This window comes from Parasteatoda tepidariorum, chromosome 9 (assembly GCF_982258835.1).
Source record: "Parasteatoda tepidariorum strain Cologne lab strain chromosome 9, Ptep-v5.0, whole genome shotgun sequence".
In the NCBI taxonomy this organism is placed as follows: Eukaryota; Metazoa; Arthropoda; class Arachnida; order Araneae; family Theridiidae; genus Parasteatoda; species Parasteatoda tepidariorum.
In genome coordinates, this window is record NC_141763.1 from 97,023,285 (window position 1) to 97,046,896 (window position 23,612).

The window sequence follows — 23,612 nt, forward strand, 5'->3', positions numbered from 1 at the left end:
GTGTTATTTCCTGGCAGGAGTGGTCATAAGTAACGAGCTCAAAAAAATATAACAATCAATTAGGTCTGGAGTCATGTTTATTTCTCAGTCTATACACCAGATGGCAGCATCAGACTATTTGTAATGTCTTTAGAGATAGTTGGTTTGTTTTAACAAGAAAGTTAAAAGTTAGAGCTCATTAAATAGGTTAGCTAAAAATTAACTCAAAAATTGAAACTGAATATAGAATGTGCATACATTTAGTTTTATAATTTTCTCGAATAAAAAATAGGCACTTTTATGAACGTTTTCTTCAAAATTATGCGACCATTAAAGGGTTAAGCAACTTGCAAAATATTTGTTCGAAAAAGTTTGTAACTGCAAAAAATTATTGAAAGATTGTGCTTAATTATTTACATACAAACGTTTAAAAATCAGAAATTGGATTCAAACGGCTTTTCATAAAATAGTTTGTTTAAATTATTTTGTTTATTTTTCATCTCTTTTAAAAACAAACCCTATGCTCGCATATTGTGCCAAATTTTAAAAATAATTTATACGTTTTTTTTTAATGGCACTCCTTAACATGGTTTTTTGAAGCTCTTTCGCTAATTAAACTATAAAAAAAAAAACTTTGACTTTCACTTGAATCAAAGCTATAATTTAAACTATCTATGTCATCTTGCTGTAAAGAATTATCTGGGCTTTACAACGGGCAAATAACTTAAATAATATATAAGTCATTAAACGTTCTTGAAAATCGCCAATTTAGCGACATTTTTTCATCTAGATGAAAACTATCAAAAGTAATGCTTTATTCTTAATTTTATAAGTTTATATGAGCCCAGATCATGTAGCATTGGAGTAAGTTTTTAAATATTAAAAAATTAGAACACAAGCGCCTCATATTTTCTTAAAACTGTGGCTTTTTTTCTGTATAGACTTTTTGCGCCATTTACAGGATAAACCTAGAGGTCGCTGATATCGAAAGGTTAAACTTGATCTAATAATCACGAGTAACTCTCGCAAATTGACAGCAGCTCTGAGAATAACATATTATTTGCAACAAAAAAAAGCATTTCATGTGACGACAGAGAGTCTTCAAAAAACAGCCTTAGAATTCGGAGCAACATGCTCAACTAAATGTCATTCAACAGCTTTTGTTATAATAAAATAGCTAATTATTCTCTTCGCTTGGTATTTTCCAATCTCAGAAACAGAGTATAATTAATAGCACTGAAGACGGAATTTCGCTTACTCTTAAGAGTAGGAAATCTTATCTCGACGAACTCAAAACTACTAAGTCACGTGACATTCATTTAACCAACTGGACATTTTCCATTGAGCGCCTTAAGAGTACTTTACTGCGTGGTTCTTGATTAAACTAAGTTAGGCCTCATTCTTTTCCATTTAGATGGAACGACGAAGCACGTTCTTCGTTTAATTTGCTTTACGAGTTTGTGTATAGCATCGACCACGAAGATAATAATTTTGTTTGAAAAAGAACACGCAATTTTAATAAGTAATTACGAGTTATTAACGCTTTCACACCAGAACTATTTTTATAAAAAATAATTATTTTCTTTTCGAATTTTTCCTCTTTTTTCATTTTTTTTATATTTATCTTATAATTTGATGATGATGAGTATTAGTGAACAACAGATGAGTATTATCAACGAAGTTACAACAAAACAATATCTCTGGGGTTACTGAATTGGAGATTGATCATTCTCCAGTTCAGGTCGAAATTACGAGCTGTGTATGAATAAATGGAGTATGGTTGGATCCTCTCTGTAAACGGGCTGTGACATGTGCGAGGCTGAAGTCGTATCCTTAGTCATAAATATCACCACTGAAAAAAAAAAATAAACGCACTGTCTGCCTTAATTCGTTCGTTATTTCAAGGAGGCTTGTTAATGGCAAGTAGCATCAGTAACAACAACAGATTTAACTACAGCCTTCAAAGTGTATAAAAACACTCGTTTCGGTATTATCTTGAAATAAATTGATCATTCACTCAATTATAATACCTATACAGCAGGGGATCGCGGCCCGAGATGAACATTTTTGTGGCCTAGTCAATATATCCGAAGCAAAGTTAAAATAAAATAGAAATGTGAATTAGAAACGAAACCAGCATATAAAATTATAATATATGTACTTTATTTATATACAATATGGATCATTTTAAATCGTACGCACGAAAATGTGAAATTCTAATTGGCTGAAATGGTGTTCGTTTCACACTAAGCTATCAATTAGATAGTGCATATTCAGGTTTATCCTACTATAGCGAGTTACGTTGGTTATCTTGCTCAATGGTTCTCAAGCAATTCTCGGATTTGAAAGAAGAAATATGTAAGTTTTTACAAACTAAAAATCAAGATACAAGCTTGTTCTAAGATCAAATATAGTTGCAAGACTTATCTTTTATGGTTGATGTAACCAAACACTTATACGATTTAAATTTATTGTTACAAGGCAATGATCAGATCATTACGAACGTGTTTGACATAATTAAAGCATTAAAATGTAAACTATTTCTTTGGGAAAGGCAACTGAAAAATGAAGATTTAACGCACTTCCCAACGTGCAACAAGAACAAATCTAGTTTAGATGATACTGCATCGTATCAAAAATATGCAGAAAAAAATTTCAAATCTTCAAACGGAATTTGAAACAAGGTTTAAAGATTTTAATTTCTCGGAAAACAAATTTTGTTTGTGTTCGTCGATTTTCTCAATAAATATAGACTCAGTACTATGCAAATGGAAGTGTTTGAGATTCAGTGCGACTCAAATTTGAAGGCAAAAGTCATTGAAGTGGGTGTGCCTGAATTTTACGAATATTTACCGACAAGGTTTGAAAATACTCAAAAATTCGCAAATGAAATTATTTCCATGTTTGGAAGTTCTTATCAGTGTGAGCAATTACTTTCTGTTATGAATGGAAATAAATCTCCTGTCCGAAACCGTATTAATTACGCTCACGTTGGGTCAATTTTGAAAGTAGTCTCGACCAATAAAATTTCTCCCGAAATAAAAAAATATAGTAGCAGAGAAGAGATGTCAAGTATCAGGACGAAAACAATAATTTATCTTTATATATGTTTATTACAATACAATTCAAAACAAAAATATTTGTTTTCTATGAACATTGATTTTTCTTTCTTTTTTGCGGCCCGCCTAAAGTTAAGCATTGTTTATTTGGCCCAAGTTAGCTTTTGTGTTTGACACCCCTGCTATACGGTAATACCTGTTCTAATTTTGTTACACAAAAAATTAGAAAAGTTATTACTTCACAGATATTGTTTATTTATACCTCGACCCGCCCTATTCAGGGCACACGAGAGTAGAACAAACATTCTACTGACAAAACATACATAAAACACAAAAAATTACATTAGCAACAAGTATAAATGACATATGAAGAATAAATTAAATTATGAAAATATTTACACTATAAAATACAAAGGCATAGAGAAATACCTTAAACAAAAGCATAGAAAATAATTTTAACTTAATAATAACGAATTTACATGGCAGATAAGTAACTGGAAAACATAAGATTCATAATTTACTATTTGCATGTGGTAATACTTTTTGTGATATGTCACGTCACTGACCATCATTTTTATGTTCCACTACTTCCGCACTAACTATTAAAACATAAATATTTTCTATGGACCTTTGCGTCAAAGGTCATTCCAAATTCTCCGAGTTAACGCTATTTTCTTGGACTCTTCAATATCTACTTGTTCCATTAGTGAACCACAAAGGTATAGATTTCCGTGAATAGATACTAATAAGTAGTACTTCAAAACCAATATATGTGTGGTATATATTTGGCGTGACCTTGAAATAGCAAAAGGATTTTACACTTTGCACAACTTTTTCAAGATTATTAACTGCCTTCAACTAAACCATATAACTATGATAACTTCTGGGGGGGGCGAGATAGCCTGGTTGGTAAGGCATTGGGCCCATGTCCAGCAGTTCGTGGATTCGATCCCAGGCATGCCCAAGACTCTCTGTGTAGTAAATGGTGATTGATGCACGTTAAATCTGTCGAGTCTCAAAGTCCTCCATGTTCCCATAACAAATCAATACTTCTGGGGGTACTGATCTAGGAGTTTCCTTGTCTTCTGTATTGGGTTCAAAATTACAAGGCTACGGAATTGAACACTAGTGGTCGTAAACCCAAATTGGGTCCGTTGTTCAATGACGGATAACTACTGGAAAAGAGCCGTGGTGGTAAAGAGGATAGGGTTCGAATCACGGCGATGGCTTGACGAATTCTATACCCGGCTCACCCCGTATACAGTGTTGACGTAAAAACTATCCTCGGTGGTAGACAGATCAGGGGTTAGAGTACCCATGCTGTCAGGCTGATTGTGAGGGGTTTCGGTGGTTTTCCTCTCTATGAAACACAAATCGGGCTAGTTCCATCAAAAAGTCCTCCACAAAGGCAAAAGCCAATACTTGATCCAACAGTTTCTTGTCTTCATTTAGGCTTAGATTGGGTTCAAAATTACAGGATTAGATTGGGTTCAAAATTACAGGGCAAAGGAGTTGAACATTGGTAATCGGTAACTCAAAATTGGGTCGGCTGTTCAACGACGGTTATAAAACAAAATAAAAATTGTATGAAAAGAAGCCTTTAATATGGTGGAAGCAAAATCAATTCACAAATCTATGGTTACCGATCCAAAATTTATATAATATGGCTCTAAATTTTGAAGCTCGTACCTAAATAACTAAATACAGAAATAGTTAGGGAAATTGTTAATTGGGTACTTGCACTCCAAGGAGAAGACAACCTCACACACACACGTGACCAATGACGTCAGGGCTAGCTAATCTTTATCAGCAAAATGACGTATTATAAATGAGCTACGCTTCTCCACATAACTTAGAATGTTTTTTAACGCAAATTTAATTAAATAGAGAACCGTATCGCACAGTGAATTTGTTAAAATATAAGTCTTTCTCGTCTACTTCTTTTACTTAGATTTATTATTTGTTTATGTCGTTGCTGTTGTTGTTGTAGTTCATTCACATCGCACTAGAGCTGCACAATGGGCTATTGGCGACGGTCTGGGAAACATCCCTGAGGATGATCCGAAGACATGCCATTACAAATTTGATCTTCTGCAGAGGGGATGGCTCCCCTGCTTTGGTAGCCCGACGACCTGCACGCGAAGTCGAGCACTTTACGGTAGAACAGTTTAACGAGGACCAATACCGCACACCCTCGGTCCCTACGCAGACTGATCTAAGTGGTCACCCACCCTCACACTTACCGCAGCCAGTGATGCCAATTTGGATTGAAATTACCACACTACGTCACTTGCAGGCATCCCATTGTTTTAAAAAAAAAGTGATTTAAGTCCACCCTCCCTCTAAATGAGCTGCAGTCTTAATCTAGAACTGACTGAGGTGGAATGACGAATGGGACCTTACACAATACTATCTAGGCAAGTGATATAGTGTTCCCGGTGTAATTTTTTAAGTTGAATCGAAGGAAATCGAAGAAGTTGTTTAAAACAATAAAACAGCTTAACAGTTAAAGCAGTTAAAATTTCATAAAGAAACAGACAAATTCTGGCCTCATACATATTTATGCACATGACATTGCTTTCCAGGCATTGATTGAATTGCATTTTTTAAGCAATCTATTGGAACTCTTCCTTTCACTAACAATTTAAAAGCTTTAAATAGTTTTAAGTGCAAAATAGTACATTACAATATTTTTCACACAAATCTTTTATACTGTAGGTAAACTGAAATGTTCATATTGCAGGTGTTATTTCATTTGAATGAGCGTCAAAAATTATATCGGAAACATTATATCACTTGCCTAGATAGCAAAAAGTATACTTTGCCTCCATTTGCACTCTCCCACTCAGTATATTCTAAATATAGATCAAACTCACTTCGGGGTAGTGAACCAATATTTAAAAAACTTCAAATTTAAAAAAAAGACGCGTCGTATTTTTTAAATTTGATTTCTCAGGAACTGTTCGATCGATTTCGCTCAAATTTTGTACTTCGCAATGTAAAATTGTGTTCTTTGAAATGCTGTAAAGAATCTTATACCTTAGAACAACAAACGTTTCGACTATTATTAAACAAAATAATAAATATTTTTAAAAACTTATTTTTTCTTCGGAGAAATTTCCTTGAGTTTAAATTATTTTAGATAAACGATTTTTATAATTGTGTCTATAAAAGTTTAAACTCGCTTAAACATTTCTTGAGACGCAAAAAGTAAAACTGGATCGCTTTTCAGACAGATTATATGGGGGTCATATTTCTCCGATTGCTGTTATCCCCTATTTTTAGAGGTCAAATATTCGAATCCGTTGAAAAATTATGTATATTGTGAGAAAGTACGCTTATGTATCTGATTTCATTACTTAAAATATCGCCTGCACAAATTAATTAACATATATAAGGTCACCTCTTGAACCATTGATATTGAGTCCCATGGTAATGAAGATCTATTCAGAGCAGTCCATTTATTATTATTTTTAGCTTTTTTTTTTTTTTTTTTTTTTTTTTTTTTTTTTTTTTTAGCATGCCGCACCACACGTAAAAACGAACGAAAAATGATAAAAGTCAGTTAAATTTGTGGAACAGAATCGGATCGCTGAAATGTGTTGTGAGCAACATCATAGAACTCTACTTATTAAACGTTGAAATTCAACGAGGTCCAAAACTTCTAACAACGTATTCATAGCATAATTTTTCAGATTTAATATGGCTAGAATTCTTAAGTATTTAATACAAGATAATATTATAATTTCCGTGCAGATACACAAAACCTCCATCTTTTTCAACAATCTGAAGAGTTGAAAAGTTAAAAGTTCAATTTAGTCACTGTGTAAAGTTCGCAAACAATAAGTAAGGAATCGAAGCTTTCGTCAGAGAAAGATCCTTGGAAACTTTTTGACATTTTCCACGAAGAAATAAGCGCGAAAGGCCAAACAGTCTTAGGAGCAAAAATAACTTTCAAAGCTGTTATGTCGTGCACAGAGAATGACGCTTCTCTTCCCCCTCAAAAGAGTTGAGCGTTCGGAAAGATTCTTTTCCATCATATTAAACTACAGTTAAATCAACAGCGAAAATTGTTTCCGAATTGAAAATTAAAATAGAGTTTTTTAAGACTTACTAAGCGATTTTTTTTCTCCCGAAGCTCTGAAGTTAAGTTTTCTGAAAGATTCTTTCCGGCATAAATTAAAGTTAAGGTCTTCTGGTGTTAAGAAACTATGTATAAAGCATTTTATAATATATATATACTAATTACAATTCTTAGTACAAGAAATATATCTCAAAATATCAGTTATTTTTTTAAATATTATTTTACTTTTTCTTGCACACACACCGAAAAATATACCAGTATTTAACAATGCAAACTTTTGAGGTATTGTACAGTTGTACAGTGTGCTAAATAAAAAACGAGCCACCCTTAATAACTTTTGATCTATTGATCGGATCATCACGCTCTGGGACTCAATCTTAATGGTTCAAGGAGGTGACCTCAAATATGCTAAAAAAAATTAGTGCAAGCAACAATATTTTAACTTACGATATCAGACACAAAGTTGTACTTTGTATAAACTTTTTTTTTCAACGGATTCAGGTTTATGATGCCCAAAGTATAAAGGATAGCCGGAAACCAAGGTATTTTGGTTCCAATAGTTTGGTCATGAGAGCGCTCCAAAGTTTGGACCCCTTAACGTTAATTTGATTTTTTGCTTATTTCGCTATATCCGAAAACATTTAGGCGAAATGAAAGTTTTTTGCACACAATTATGAAATTCGTTTGTGTAAAGATAATTTCATGCAAAAAACAAATTTTTGTAAAAATTTATGATTTTATTTAATAATAATTTTAAAAATTTTGAATTACAAGGCATCAAATTTTTTGCGTCAGATTTAATTTCTTAATTTTGCATGAAAAATACAGCGATAAATACACAAAAATGAGCGAAATCGGTCGAATAGTTACTGAGAAATCGAATTTTAAAAAAGTCGTATATTTAAAATTCGATTTATTAGGAACTATTCAAACGATTTTGGTCAAATTTTGTATTTTCTGGTATAAAATTATGAATTTTAAAATGTTGCAAAAAATTCTGTACCTTACAATTCAAATTTTTTCGATTATTACTAAATAAAATAATAAATGTTTATTTTTTGCATGGAATTACTCTTGGACAAGCGAATTTTATAACTGCGTGCAAAAAAAAATTTCAATTCGCTTAAAAAATTCCCGATATATAGCAAAAAACGCGAAAAATTCAATTAACGTTAAGAGGTCTAATCTAAACTTTAGACCCCTCTCCTGATTAAATTATTGGAAGCATCAGAGAAACATTCAGAAGAAGTACGTTTTTGTGTCTGATTTCGTAACTTAAATTATCGTCTGCTCTCGTGAAGATCCGATCATTAGATAAAAAATTATTAAGGGTGGTCTGTTTACTTTTTTGCGCACTGTACGTAAGCAATTGCATTCTATTCGTGAGCCCAAAAAGTTTCAGAAATAATTATAAAGGTCCTCCTTCGGAATGCTTCTCAAGCGGATACTTGCAAGCGACGTCACATGTGAAACAGCCAATCAGGTTCAACACTCACGCGTGACGTCACTACAGGTACCCAATTAAATCCAATCCGAGGTTTTATTCAGGTATGATATAATAAATCCAAGATTTAAAACTGAAAGCTTAAAACGCCATGCCCAACCACGTGATAAAACACTGACATGTGACTAACTGTAAGTACCTAATTCTGACGTTCTTACCGTTTCTGACAACCTTCTTTAGAAAATTTTTCAGACTCAGAAACTAATTTTTTAGTTTGCGAGAGAATGTGTAAGGAATTCTGAGATATGATATATCTCAGAAACCAATCCATGCAGCAGGGATAAGTATTAATTACGTGAAAATAACGTTAAAATGCCACAAGGTTAAGAGCATTTAAACGCTTCGACCAAGCGTTTTATTTTCGTTTCAAGTGGTAGTCACAAATCCGTTATATAAACGTTAAAATTTGGATTATTTTTAACCTAAAAATGACCATTTTTGGCCCTTATTTTTAACTATGATGAATTTCGTAAACAAATTTTGACATAATTTAAAAAATAGGTTTCGTTTTAATGCATTTTTTACGTTATTTTAACCAAATTATTCACGTTTATTTTCGGTTATATAAATTTATTATATCTAAATCTATATCTAGATATAATATATTAAATATTATATCTAAAGAAGCAAGCTTTAAGAATGTCAACTGGCATTATCCTTTCGCTTACGACGCTTAGCATGATATATCCATTCTGGTCCACTTATTGTGTCAGCCGTAAGCAAAGAAACCTCAACGTCAGAAAATAGATCATTCCTAACTGAAACTTCGAAGGAAAAAATTTCGAAACTTTTATATCTACATTGTAAACAAATTACGGTATAAAGTACCGGCACTTTGGGTGCATCATCCATAAAATCGATTTTTACCGTAAAATATTATCAGATTGTTTGTTCTGCATCATGTTCCGTAAAAATGGATTTTACAGTAAAAAGTACCATTAAAACTACGGTACTATTTACAGAGCAAGCACTAAGTAATTTACAGAGCTTGGAGGTTACTTCTTAACATTTTAAATGGACATAAAATACACATAAGAGTTTCTGATACATATATAATTATAATACACATGTAATTATAATACACATGTAATTATAATACACATATAATTATAATACACATATAATTATAATACACATAAAAATTATTAGATCCTAGAAATTTATGGCAGCACTTTTTACACATAAATGCAATTTTAATTTTTAAATCAAAACCCTGGACTCAACAAACATATATTAAACCTCTCCAGTGGCCCCATCCCCCCCAAGCTCTTGGGCGCATTCATCCCCCCCTCTCCCCAAAAAAAAATTTGAAATCCCCCTTCCATGTTAGCTTGTTCGAAATAGTGCTACGTTGCTTCTTTTATTTATGTACTTAAAAAAAAATTCTCTCGTCTGAATTCCCCCCAAAACTATTCGTTTTATTTAGTGTAAAACTCCCCCCCCCCCAAGCTTTAAGTGGGCGCATCGTGCGCCCAACTTCCCCCCTGATGGGGGCCCCTGAACCTCTCCTTTAATATTAAGCAAATTTATTATTATAGCAACGAAATACTATTTAAATATATTTATCTACTAACGTAAATACTTTCAGAAACTATTTAATGCGATGACTTGCGATGCGACAAATCAATTAACTTTTTTTACACCACAATAACAAAACATAAGAAAACAAATTGTTCATTAAAATATTTAAACTAATTCTTAGTACTATTTGAAATTAAAACATTCTAGCTGAAAAACAAAACAAAGACGCTATTTTAATGCAAGGTTTTGCTTCCTATTGGAGTACACATCATAATTGATAAAATCAAAAATATTTGTACAACTTTATTTAATTTAACGATATTAAATTAAAACAGACACGTGATAATATTTAACTAAATCATAAATCAAATGAATTAGGCAAATAACATTGATTAAATTATTCACTTGTCTTAGAAATAAAAATATTTCTGATAAAAATTTGAACTGCATTATTTTATAAGAGAAGTAAATGATGATTTAATCACGAAGCAATTCAAGTTCTCGGTAAATATTTGATAAAAAGTACAAAAACTCAAGAGTTGAATTTTGAAAATCTAATGTAATTTGCTGTTTTCTTCGAAATCATCCATGCATAAGATTGAATAAAAATAAATTGATTTTTCAATTTTTGGAAATGACGTTCTAAAAATACATTTCCTTTCTATATTTTCTTTTCGTTAAATATGCTAATAAATTGGATGAAAGTTCGTTAAAATTCAATATAAAAGCGTGACTTGTACGTAAACTGGAGAATTTCTTAGTATTTTGAATTCATTAAACAGTAAGTTCGTTTCTTTTATGCGATTTAAACTTAAGTAGTTTCTTCAAATTAGACACGAAATAAAATAGCGTAAAGCATGAATTCTCCTAAAACGAAACAAATATTTAAATTTGTGATAAATTTATAGAGTGAGTTTTTTGTAAAAAAAAGTTCAACTCTTTATTTTATCATTTGTGTAGTAAAATATCTCTGCGAAACTTAAAAAATTGGGTAAGTATTGAAAATTGCTAGGATTATGAATTCTCTGTGAAAATGTTATTGTTGAAAATTTAAATTATAAACAATTGGCCTTAATATAATCTTAAATGTCATTTATTTATTTTTTTTATCTATTTATCTATCAATTATTAATTTATCTATTTATTTATTTATCTATTCATTTATCAATTTATCGATCTATCTATCTATCTATCTATTTATTTATTTATTTATTCATTTATTTATAGCATAAAAGGAGACAAGATAGATGTAATCAGAGTTTCAACATGTTGAAGTCACATCTTATACAAAATTAGTACTATAAATAAATTTGCAAAGTTAAAATATAAATAAATAAATTCGGCTTTGAGATATTTTCAAATTAATTGCGCATGAAAATTTCATATCTTTTAGAACAAATTTTCTAACCTTTAAAATTAAAAAAAGATTGGTTAATTATTACTGACGTATAAAATAACGAATCCCGGTGGCTGAGCGGTAGCGCTTCGAGCTGTCGTGCCACAGGTCCCTGGTTCAATCCTCAGGCCTCGGGCCGGGCAAGGTTGACTCAGCCTTTCATTCCTTCAGTGGGTTGATAAATGAGTACCAAGCATGCTTGGGAACTAAACACTGGGGGTTCCGCGTTCGGCTGACCACCTGATCAGAACATCTGCTCCTGCACCCCAGAGCCCAAGGTCAAGAAAACTGAAATGGGCACAGTAGGCCTTGGCCCTCTATGGGCTGTCGCGCCACTGAGTTAAATAAAATAAAAACAACATGAAAATCACAAACTAATGACTCATTAAAAAAACAGTCCGTTTTAAGTTATATTATACTTATTTTATGAGTCATTATACTTCTTTTGTCTCATATTAACCTCGTTTTTGTGATATTATATTCCTTTTTTGTCATATTATACATACCTTGTTTTATATGCTATACTCTCTTTGTGAGATATTACATTCTGTTTATGTGATATTATACTTGGATTATTTGATATTATTATCTTTTTATGTCATAATTTATTCCTTTTATGTAATATTATATTTTCTTAATATGATATTATACCTTATTTTATATGATACTATACTCTCTTTGTGTGATATTTTATTATTTTAAGGTGATATTATGTTCATTATGTGTTATTATAATCGTTTTACCTGATATTACATTCTTTTAATGGGATATTATACTTGTTCCATGTGATATCACACTTGTTTCGTGTGATATTATATTTGTTTCGTGTGATATTATATTTGTTTTATGTGATATTATACCTACCTTGTTTTCTTAGAACGTAAAGTCAAGTCGGAATAATAGATGAAAAATCATTTGGACAAATAGAGTCAAGACGATGACGAGCTATTATAATTTTTATGAATATTATCATTTTATTCAACATACTTCGAATCATGTATTTCTTTATGTTTCTGAGGTAAAATAAAAACAACGTAGCTACATGGTACTCCTATTTCAGTTTGAAATTGCGCTATAAATTTGATGTACAAACTATGTATCTTTCTATACAAATATAAATTCAACCTGTAATGATGATTAATAATAATATTATCGTTGATTTAATACAAAATTGAAAATATCCTGTTTTATTGTTAAAAATGTCAGTTTTACAGAGCTAAGTAACAGTTTTGTAATAAAAAGTAATTAATCCAAGTGCAATAAAAATAGAAAACATCGGACTCTGTGAAAAATTTCGGATCAAACTACGATATAAAGTACTAGCACTTTGGATGCATCATCCGTGAATATTATACCGTAATTTTTACAGTAATATTTATTTAATTAGAGTGATTCAGTGATTTAACGATAATTATCACTGTAAAAATTACGATGTATCATATTTGTTTTGTTCCGTTACGTGTTTGCAAAACTGGATTTTACGAGAAGAAATACCGGCACCCTGAGTGCCAGTACTTTTTACGATAAATTAATCCGAAATTGCTTACAATGTAGAAAGCGGAAATTTTTACTACGCTATATACCTCATAAAATCTACTTTATTTGTGCTTTAGGCATTGTTTACTACATTACTAAACCCAGAACACAAAAAGCCTATTCGTTCTGTAAGTTAATATAAGTGGAAAAGAAAAAACTTTTTACCTTGTGATATTGTTTTAATGTTGAAATTCAAGTTGAATTAATTAATTTATAATGGAATTTTTTTGCGAAAAATACTTATTATGAATATAAATTATTTCCATCTAAATGAATGAGATCCATAATAGTTTCTATCAAATAAGAAAGTCAGTGAAAAACACAATACAATAAAATGTTTAAAAAAAACGCATAAAAATAAATTAAATATTCCTTAGATAATGGTTTTTGTGTTTTCAAACGGAAAGTGATCTATTTCATTGCACAAAATATCATTTTAGTAGTGAAAAGTATCCTATTTGGAATCGGAAATAATAAAGTAAGGTAGATAACAACGTGTAAAGCACGAATAAAATTGTAATTATTTAATTTGGGATTTATACATTGTTTTCTACTTAATTGAATCAAGTACAAATTCGATATAATTCTATTTAATTTAATCAAGCACAAATACGTTGTTCTTCTGTTCTGGGAACTAACATAAATGTAAGTTTATTTTATTTTCTCTTTTTATTTTTAGTTTTCATTTAAATGTAGGAAGGTAAGATCCTCATCAAGTTTATGTACTTCTCTATTGTTACTCACTGTAAAAAATTCTGGTAAAAAATACCAGAGTCCCGGTATTTTTTAAAGTAAAATCCGTTTTTACCAAAACATGTTACAGAACAAAAAATTTGATTTAATTTTTACAGTAAAAAATACCGTAAAGTCAGTGAATTATTCTTACTAAATAAATATTACTGTAAGAGTTACAGCATAATATTTTACGATAAAAATGGATTTTATGAATGATGCACCCAAAGTGTCGGTACTGTAATTTGATCTAAACATTTTTCACAGTATGAGTTTTGACATTTTATACTGCGGCAGCATAGTAATCTTGCTGAATTATTTTTTTTATTATTTGCACTGATAACGATTACAATATCTGAACAATACGCTCGCTGCGATTGACTTTATTTTATTTTACTACCGTCGTTGAACAGCCGACTCAATTTTGAGTTTACGACTTCCACTGTTCAGCTCCGTAAACTTGTAATTTGGAACCCAATCCAGAGGACAAGGGAACTTCTGAATCAAGTATTTTGAGATATTTAGCCTTTGTGGAGGACTTCTTGGTGAAACTCACCCAAAATTGCGTTACATGAAGAGGAAAACCATGTAAACCTCCCACGGTTAGACTGACGGCAAAGTTACTTTAGCCCATGATCCGTCTACCACTACGTCAGCACTGTGAGCGATGCGATCGCGGTGTGAAATTCGTATCGACCTGTCATAGCTAGGATTCGAACCTGGGTCCCTGATTGACTGGCATAAGAACCATAAACCAAACAGCAGTACGTGCGAAAGTATACTAAAGAAAATCAGATAAAATACTTAAAACCTAACATATTTACAAACTCGCCCAGGTTTGCATCAACGCATATTATAATCACATAACTATCTATTATTTCCAAGACATACAGTTATTTAAGAAAAGCAAACAGAAAGTTGTTTTAATTATTATTACTAGAACCAATTTTATTTAAAAAGCGTTTTTTTTTTCGACGCCCTTTTTAGCTAAAATTCTTTTGAATATTTTTATAAGAAATCACGCTTTATTAAATACATGATTATAAACACGAAGAGGAGCCACGATGGCTCAGTGGTTAAGGCACTGGGTTGTGATTGTGAAGAGCTGGGGTTCGATCCCCAATAGCGGCTTGAAGCCCACCCAGCTTCCGATCGATGAAATACCACCTCGCTTGGGAAGAAAAAGGGGCAGTGCTGACCACATTGCCACAATAAAGAAATTGTGGAGCCTTATTTTCCATGACCCCCCACCAGGCCCGTAGCCAGGGGGGACCGTCGGGACAAATCCCCCCCCCCCGAAATTCTGGGATTCAAACTTTTTAGTCTTTCTTTGAGCCTCTCAGTAAAAAGAAAAATAAAAACTGTCGAATCAAACCTTTTATTAACTAACTTTATTAAGCATATTTCGGAATATTCCGGTTTGTCCTAAAAAAGTAATCGAAAAATTTTCTTCAAATCCCCGTCGCATGTCTTTGTAAACTTTGTTTACAAATTGATTATAATTATTACGTAATATTAATTGAAAAATAATTATTATGTAATATTTTTTAATTACTAGTTTAACTTTTGCAAACAACAGAATAAACAATATTTGCTACAATGTTTTCCCCCTACTTTGCATGTCTGAAACCGTCCTTGCTTCTTACCATATCCCCCCCCCCAAAAAAAAAATCCTGGCTACGGTCTTGCCCTTCACCCTTGGCCCACAGCGAGCGGTTGCAGGAATGCTTTAGTTTTTTTTTTTTTTTTTTCCTTTTTTTTTTTTTTTTTTAATAAACATGAAGAGAAGATATCCATATCTAACTAAAATTACCATTAACTAATTTTCCGTATCCAAAAAGGGAATTATTCCACTCTTAAAAATAACGTATACCAATTATGAAGAAGTAAAAAAATCCACAACCAAATTTCTGAGTTTTTGGCGATACAATTTTTGATTTATATTTTTTAGCAACACTTAAACATAAGAAACAAATTAAGCAGTGCGTCCTTTTTTCTAAAAAAGAATAAATCCTTTTTCACCTTGCAATGATTTATTGTAAAAGAGTTTACTTAAAAACACATACGGAAAATTCCATTCCGTAAAAAAGAAAAGAAATACACATTAGAAATCATTAGGTAGATTTTTTAGACATTTTCTCTATCTCTCTTTTTTTTATCTCTAAATCCAACAGTCGAATGTGGGGGGGGGAGGCTTTTCGAAGTAAAGAAAACGTTCACAAATCCATTTGGCGTGCAGCCAATGGAAAGCGGTAAGGGGTCTAAAAAAAAAAGGGGCGAAAATTTTTGAGTTATTTTACTTCCTTACTCCTTTTGACACCTTATGATTTTTTTTCATTTTTTCTAAACTCTTTTTTGAAAATAAAAAAAAAGATTTAAAAAGAAGCAGCTATATTTGGATAACACAGAACATGGAAATAGTAATACTCTAGGGTATTTCGAAGTTACGTCAAGTTTCGCGTTGACGTGTAATTTCGTTCTACGATCACGCGAAAGAAAAATATACAAATGTTCCTTAAATCTTTTAAGTTGTGCATGGATATGAAGGAAAAAAAAAAACGATATTTTTGACACTTTTAAGTTAAGAAGGCGTCACATAAATATGAAAGGGAGATTCTACGCAATCAACATAGCTGACAACGACTGGCATGCATAAAATAAAACCAGATAAATAATAAAATAACGGCTAAAGAATTTTTCCGTTGCAAATTATTTAAATTCTTTCGAAGATAAATTTTACAGTTGTATATTTCATATAAGAAAGCATTTTATATTTAATGAGCTAAAAGGTATATTTTATTCTCGTTTTATGCAGCGAAATATTTTCAGAAACAGGTAAGTAATTGAAATGCTATCTAGCCTGAAATATTTCTTTTTGGATTTCTTTTCTTTCAATTTTCTTTTTCTTTCATTCATCATTTCTTTCTTTTTCATTCTTCATTTCTTTTCCTTTATTTATTTCGACAATTTGACGTACACTGTAAAAACTTAGTAATCAAATTACCATATAAAGTGTGTTACTTTGGGTTCATCATCCATAAAATCCATTTTTACCGTAAAATATTATACCGTAAATTTTACAGTACGGTATTTAGCAACAGTAAAAATAACGGTATATCAGATTTTTTGTTTCGTAACGTGTAACGGTAAAAATGGATATTATGGTAAAAAGTACCGGCCCCCTGAGTAGCGGAAATTTTTACCGTAAAATATTGTACCGTAATTTTACAGTAATATTTATTTAATTAAAGTGATTCAGCATTTTTACGGCATTTATTACAGTAAAAATTACGGTCTATCAGATTTTTTGTTTCGTAAAGCGTACCGGTAAAAATGGATTTTATGGTAAAAAGTTCCGGCACCCTCAGTACCGGTAATTTTTTACTGTAATATGATTCGGAATTTTTTACGGCGTATTATTAAACTTTAAATAATTTACAGCTTGTGCTGCAACGCATTTGGCAAAAACGGTCGAAAATAAGTTACAGTGAGCATCGTTAATAAAATTTCTGAATTTTGAAATTGGCCGTATTTTAATATCAAATTTGCATTAACGAAACATTACAATATCAAAAATAAGCTTTGATAAAATCGTGATTGCCGTTTTGTAAAATCAAATTTTTGTTAAGCATATGTTTTAAAAATGAAAAAAACTGTTTTTTACTATCCGAATAATTACACCGAGCACAAAAATTCTGATAAAATTACCGCAAAGACATTTCTGGTAAAACCAAAAAGCTATAGCTCTGGTTAATAAAAAACAAAAATATGCGGTATTTAAACTATTCATTTGGTAATTTTTCCGTTCATAAGGTAACGGTTTACCAGAAAATCAGGTTTTTAAAATTATAGTTCTAATTACCTCACATTTAGTAAGATAAACAAAACTTTAAAGTAAATTTAATCGAATAAATGATTTTCATGCCATGCTATGATAAAATTACCAACAATTACCAATTTTAATATATATAATTTCAATAAAATTACCAATTTTATCATGATAAAATTACCAACTTTTACCACATTCACTAAATTTTTTCACGTTATAAAAATTATATTTTATTTAATTTTACTAAAATCGTTACCAAAGCGCTTCGGTAAAAATTACCGAGCTTTTTGGTATTCACATAGAACCAGAAACGCGGTAAATTTTACCGTATTCAGGTCGTTTTGACCATACTTTTTTTTATCAATATAGAATTTTCTATTTTCTCAATTTTTAAAATATGTGTAGCATATAAATAACAAATTTAATTCTGCTTCCTACGAACCAAAAGAATAAAGTTACAGTTGTGGATTATCACAATTTTAGCACATTTACCAATTCAGTATTACAATCAATTTACCTAATCAATAATCACAAATATTATAAAACAATATTTTGCTAATTTTACTAAACTCATTACCAAAGCACTTCCATAAAAATTACCGAGTTTTTTTATGTTCCCATAAAAATAGAATTACGGCAAAGTTTACCATTTACAGGTACTTTTTCACAATTATTTTTTTTCTCGGTTCAACCGCTTTATACAAATCAAACTAACGTAATTTTAATATGCAGCGGGCACTGCATTTCTTTTAAAAAATTTGGACGCAAAATATAAAATTATAGTCCATTAATAAAATTGACCTTGGCTTTGTCATAGCAACTGAGAGTATTTTATACTTTATTTTATTTTATAACCGTCGTTGAACAGCCGACTCAATTTAGGGTTCACTATTAGCAATGTTCAACTCCATAGCCTTGTAATTTTGAACCCAATCCGGAAGACAAGGGAACTCTTGGATCAAGTATTTGGAGAAATTTGCTTTCTTGGAGGACTTTTTGATTAAACTAACCCCGCGTTCGAGTTACATGAAGAGGGAAACCACGAAAACCTCATACGGTTAGCCTGACGGCAAGGAGACTCTAACCCATGATATGTCTAACACTGAGGATATTGTACGTCAGCACTGTGGTCGGTGCAAGACGGAAGCGGAATTCCTATCAACCAGAGATCGCTAGGGATCGCTAAGATTTCAAATATAGAATGAATTTTAGAAATAAAAGTAAAGAAAAGAAAAAATTAGATTTTATTTTATCTTACTTATCTCTCACTGTTCAGCAATTTTCATGTACATGAAAATTAATACTTCCGAAAAAGTAACTAATTGTTTTGGCTTTAGGTATTAGTTTTTAATAACTAAAAACTTAACTGAATAGTCACTTATTTTACTTTATTATAAAATACCTTTTTTAAAAAGATCTACAGTTATAATTTGATACTAAAATATAAAACAAAGTTCTATTTATATCGAAGAAATAACATCAAGCCAATGAAATAGATTATCTTTCCTATTAGCTCTTTTGTTCGTTTATTTATTCCGAAAAAAACTAAGTCAGTTTTTAATTAAAAGAGTAATTTAAAAAAAGAAAGAACGAAAAAGAATACCTCACGAAATATAAGTTTTCAAAACAGTATTAATTGCAACAACAAAAATATGTCCAAGCTAATGTTTTCTAAAATGCAGCAGCAGTAATTCTTTTAACATTTTTTGAGATTAAATTTAGTTTATTTTTTTCTTTTTCAGTTTTATTTCTCATCAATATATTTAATTAGTACATCCGATTATTTTGTTGCAAGTAATTAGCAGCAGCTCTTTTTCATTCGAAAAAAAAATATTTAAAAAAAAAAGTTTTACTTTATTACAAACTAAGTTTCAATAAATTAATTTAATAAACTGAGAAGACTTAAATTTATTTTCTTTCAATCGATACAAAATATTTCATTTTTACTATTTTTATTTTTTCATCGCAAGAACAGGTATGGGTCCTACTCACACTGCAAAAAATTTCTCGGAAAAAAATGGTTAAATAACAATTTGTTATTTTCCCATATACAAATAAAACAGCGAAATAACCATAAATAAATAGTATTCAAACTGCTAACTGAGAGAAAAACGGTTTATTAACTGCTTTCATCTAATACGGTTACACATCCAGAATTCTATTGCACGTTCATCTAATAAAGTCATTTAATTTCTTGCAGCTGCACACATGTCACAGTCAAGAGCGCTAATCTGACAATCTCACGACCGACAGAACGAGAAATCGATCCTCAGAGTTGACACCACAATAATTCCTCAATTCTTTTCAACACAAGTTTCCTACATTCTGTACTCCCGAATTTGTGACCCTGGACTATTAGAACTCAATACTCTCACTCACGTTATAGATGGCATCACAATCTGATTAACACAAAAAAGTTTAGTATTTTCCATCTTTTACGATAAGTGAAACAACCAAATAAACTAATTAAACCACATTCTACGATTCATTTTATAAAACCCAACTCAACCTAACAAAAATTTAAACGTGTTAATAGTTAAATGAGGTTACCTCAAACATGCTAATTAATTAAAGCTGACGATTTTTTAAATTACGAAATCTGACACGAGAACATACTTGCTCTGAAAAAACATATCTTTTTTCTTGGTGGATTTGGTTTTTTGACACCCAAAAAAATAGAAGGTAGTCGCAATCTGGGAAATATGGTCCACATAGTTTGGTCAAGAGAACGATCCAAAGTTTAGATCCCTCAATGCTAATTATATTTTTTTAGTATTTCACTTACCTCGATAACTTTAAAATTCGATTTCTCAAAATTTGTTCGACCAATTTCATTTAAATTTTGTATTTTGCCATGTAAAATTACATTCTTTAAAATGATATAAAATTTTTATACCTTACTATTCAAAATTATTTAAATTATTATTAAACAAAATAATAAATATTTACTGAAAGTTATTCTTTTCCACAGAAGTTGGATAAACGAATTTTATAATTGTGAGCCAAAAAATTCAATTCGCTTAAAAAGTTCTCGAAATATGGCAAAATACGCAACAACAAAAAGTTTAAATTAGCATTAAGGTTCACACTATGGGGTTAAAGATCACAATTAGGGCTCACACTTTGGAGCTCTCTCTTAACCAAACTATGGGAACCATATTTCCCAGATTGTGACTAACCCCAATAATTATGGTGTCAGAAATCCGAAACCGTTTAAAAATAAAAATAAAAGTATCCTGATTCAGAGAGAGCACGTTTTTGTGTCCAATTTCGTAACTTAAAATATCGTCTGCACTAATTAATTAGCATATTTGAGGTCCCCCTCTCGAACCATTAAGATAGAGTTCTAGAACACGAAGATCCGATCATTAGATCAAAAGTAATTCAGGGTCATCCGTTTTTTTCTTATGAGCATTGAACAAATATACCTAATATAGATAGTGCGATAATAGGCTTTTTACGAGTACCCTAAACGTATAAGTACCACATTTCATTCATATGCACTTTACAGACATTTGCTCCATTAAAAAGAAGATAGCACACAGTGAAATTGACTGAAATTACCGTTTTTATGATAACTTTGATCTCAGCAATTTTTTAATGGTTTTAAGGTTTAAATAAGTTCAAATTAATGTGATAAAAGTTATCAAAAATTTATAGTTAAAAATGTTAATTGACAATTGATTATTATTATTATTGTTGTTTAAATATAAGTAATAAAAATATGTATAAAATTTCTTTCAGAAACCTAAATTTGTATTCTTCTAATAATATTATGTAGGTAGGTACTTTATTCGTGTCACACTAGAGCTGCTCAATGGGCTATTGGCGACGGTCTGGGAAACATCTCTGAGAATGATCAGAAGAGATGACATCACAATTTAGATCCTCTGCAGAGGGGATGACTATTCCGTTTTTATAGCCCGACTACCTGCCCGTGAAGTCCTACCTTCTAATAATTTTAAAGTAAGATATAAAATACATATTCTGCAAACACATATTTTATATCTTATTTTCTAATAATTTTAAAGTGAGATATAAAATACATATTCTGCAAACACATATTTTATATCTTACCTTCTAATAATATTAAAGTAAGATATAAAATACATATTCTGCAAACACATATTTTATATCTTACCTTCTAATAATATTAAAGTAAGATATAAAATACATATTCTGCAAACACATATTTTATATCTTATTTTCTAATAATTTTAAAGTAAGATATAAAATACATATTCTGCAAACACATATTTTATATCTTATTTTCAAATAATATTAAAGTAAGATATAAAATACATATTCTGCAAACACATATTTTTTATCTTACCTTCTAATAATATTAAAGTAAGATATAAAATACATATTCTGCAAACACATATTTTTTATCTTACCTTCTAATAATATTAAAGTAAGATATAAAATACATATTCTACAAACACATATTTTTTATCTTATTTTCTAATAATATTAAAGCAAGATATAAAATACATATTCTTCAAACACATATTTTATATCTTACCTTCTAATAATATTAAATTTCAGAATATGTATGAAAAAAATTGAAAACGGAAGCAACAGACATGATAGTTGTCGTTTCATTTGGCCAAAAGCGTAACATTTAAAAAGCAATCATTTTAAAAATAAGTAGATAAATAAAATAAAGTATACAAAACATATAAATAACATTAAAGAAATAATGTGCTTAATATTTTTTAATATTAAGAATATAAACAATTTATGTATTTTTAAAGAAAAATAATCTTCTTTCTTTAATAAAACAAAACTAACTAAGTATTTTTTTATTTATTTCATAAACACTGTGCATAGCTTTAAAAAAGATAGTTTGCAAAACTATGAAATGATTTTTAAAAAAATTTATAAATATCCCGTATTTAAAAAATAATTCTACGACCGGAAAAATTATTATAAATAAAAAGGCACAGAAAGAAATTACCATTAAAATACACATATTAAAATAAGATAATATGTTACGAGTGGATTGAATAATTTTTTCAAAAAATCAAAAAAGACCTATATTTATAATACCGGATAAATAAAAAAGCGCAAAAAGAGACTACTATTAAAAAACACAGGTAAAAAAGAGATTCTAATATGTTACAAATGTTTTGAGTTTAAACGGGTTTGAAACTATGAAATATGTTTGTTTTTTTCATGAATTAAAAAACTGAATTTAAGAAATAACTCAACTACCGAAAGAGTCATTAGGAATAAAAAGAAAAAGGCGCCGAAAGAAACTAGTATTAAACCGAACACAAAAAAACGACATGCACTTTTAAAATAAGTTATCCATTATTTAGAGTTAAAACAAACCAAATAAATAAAAAAAATCACGAGTTTGATAGTTAAAATAATTTATGTTTAGATAAAAGGAAACAATATACATTAAATAATGATGGAAGTTACATTTTTATGGAAAGGAAAAACAATTTTTTTGTGTTCGAAATGTCTAAACTATTTAAAGAAATTATAAAGAAAAAAATTATAAACACTACGCACAAGTGAATAATTTTCTCACGGTTTCCGAAATCATTATAAATATTTTTTTTAAAAAAACCAAAGACAAAACTATTATCAAAAAGAAAATAGTTACTATTAAATTCTTAATAAGATGTTTAGAGTAAAAATAAAATTACTTACATAATCGTGAGAACGGTATTTCAAATAATTCCCGTTTATATTATAAAATATGGTATATTTTTATGCAAAAGAAAAAATTTTTTTCCATATGCTTAAATTATTTTTCCAAATTATGCTAATAAGTATTTTATTTAATAAACGCGGCGCACATATCTGGATAAATATTTCCACGACCTCAAAGGTCTTTATGAATAAAAAACAAAAGAAACAGAGTCACAAAATATCCTAAAAATAAGCAACCCTGAATCTTGCTCCGCTATTAATAGCAGGCAAAAATCTCTTGTTTTGGTTCAGAATTAGAGCAACTC

The 23,612-nt window shown here is 30.2% G+C and overlaps 1 protein-coding gene across 1 annotated transcript in view; it reads right to left on the bottom strand.

Annotated features, from left to right (window-relative positions):
* Positions 1-23,612, bottom strand: part of LOC107445338 (serine/threonine-protein kinase meng-po) — a 136,364-nt gene that overhangs the window by 112,482 nt on the left and 270 nt on the right. The window lies entirely within an intron of this gene.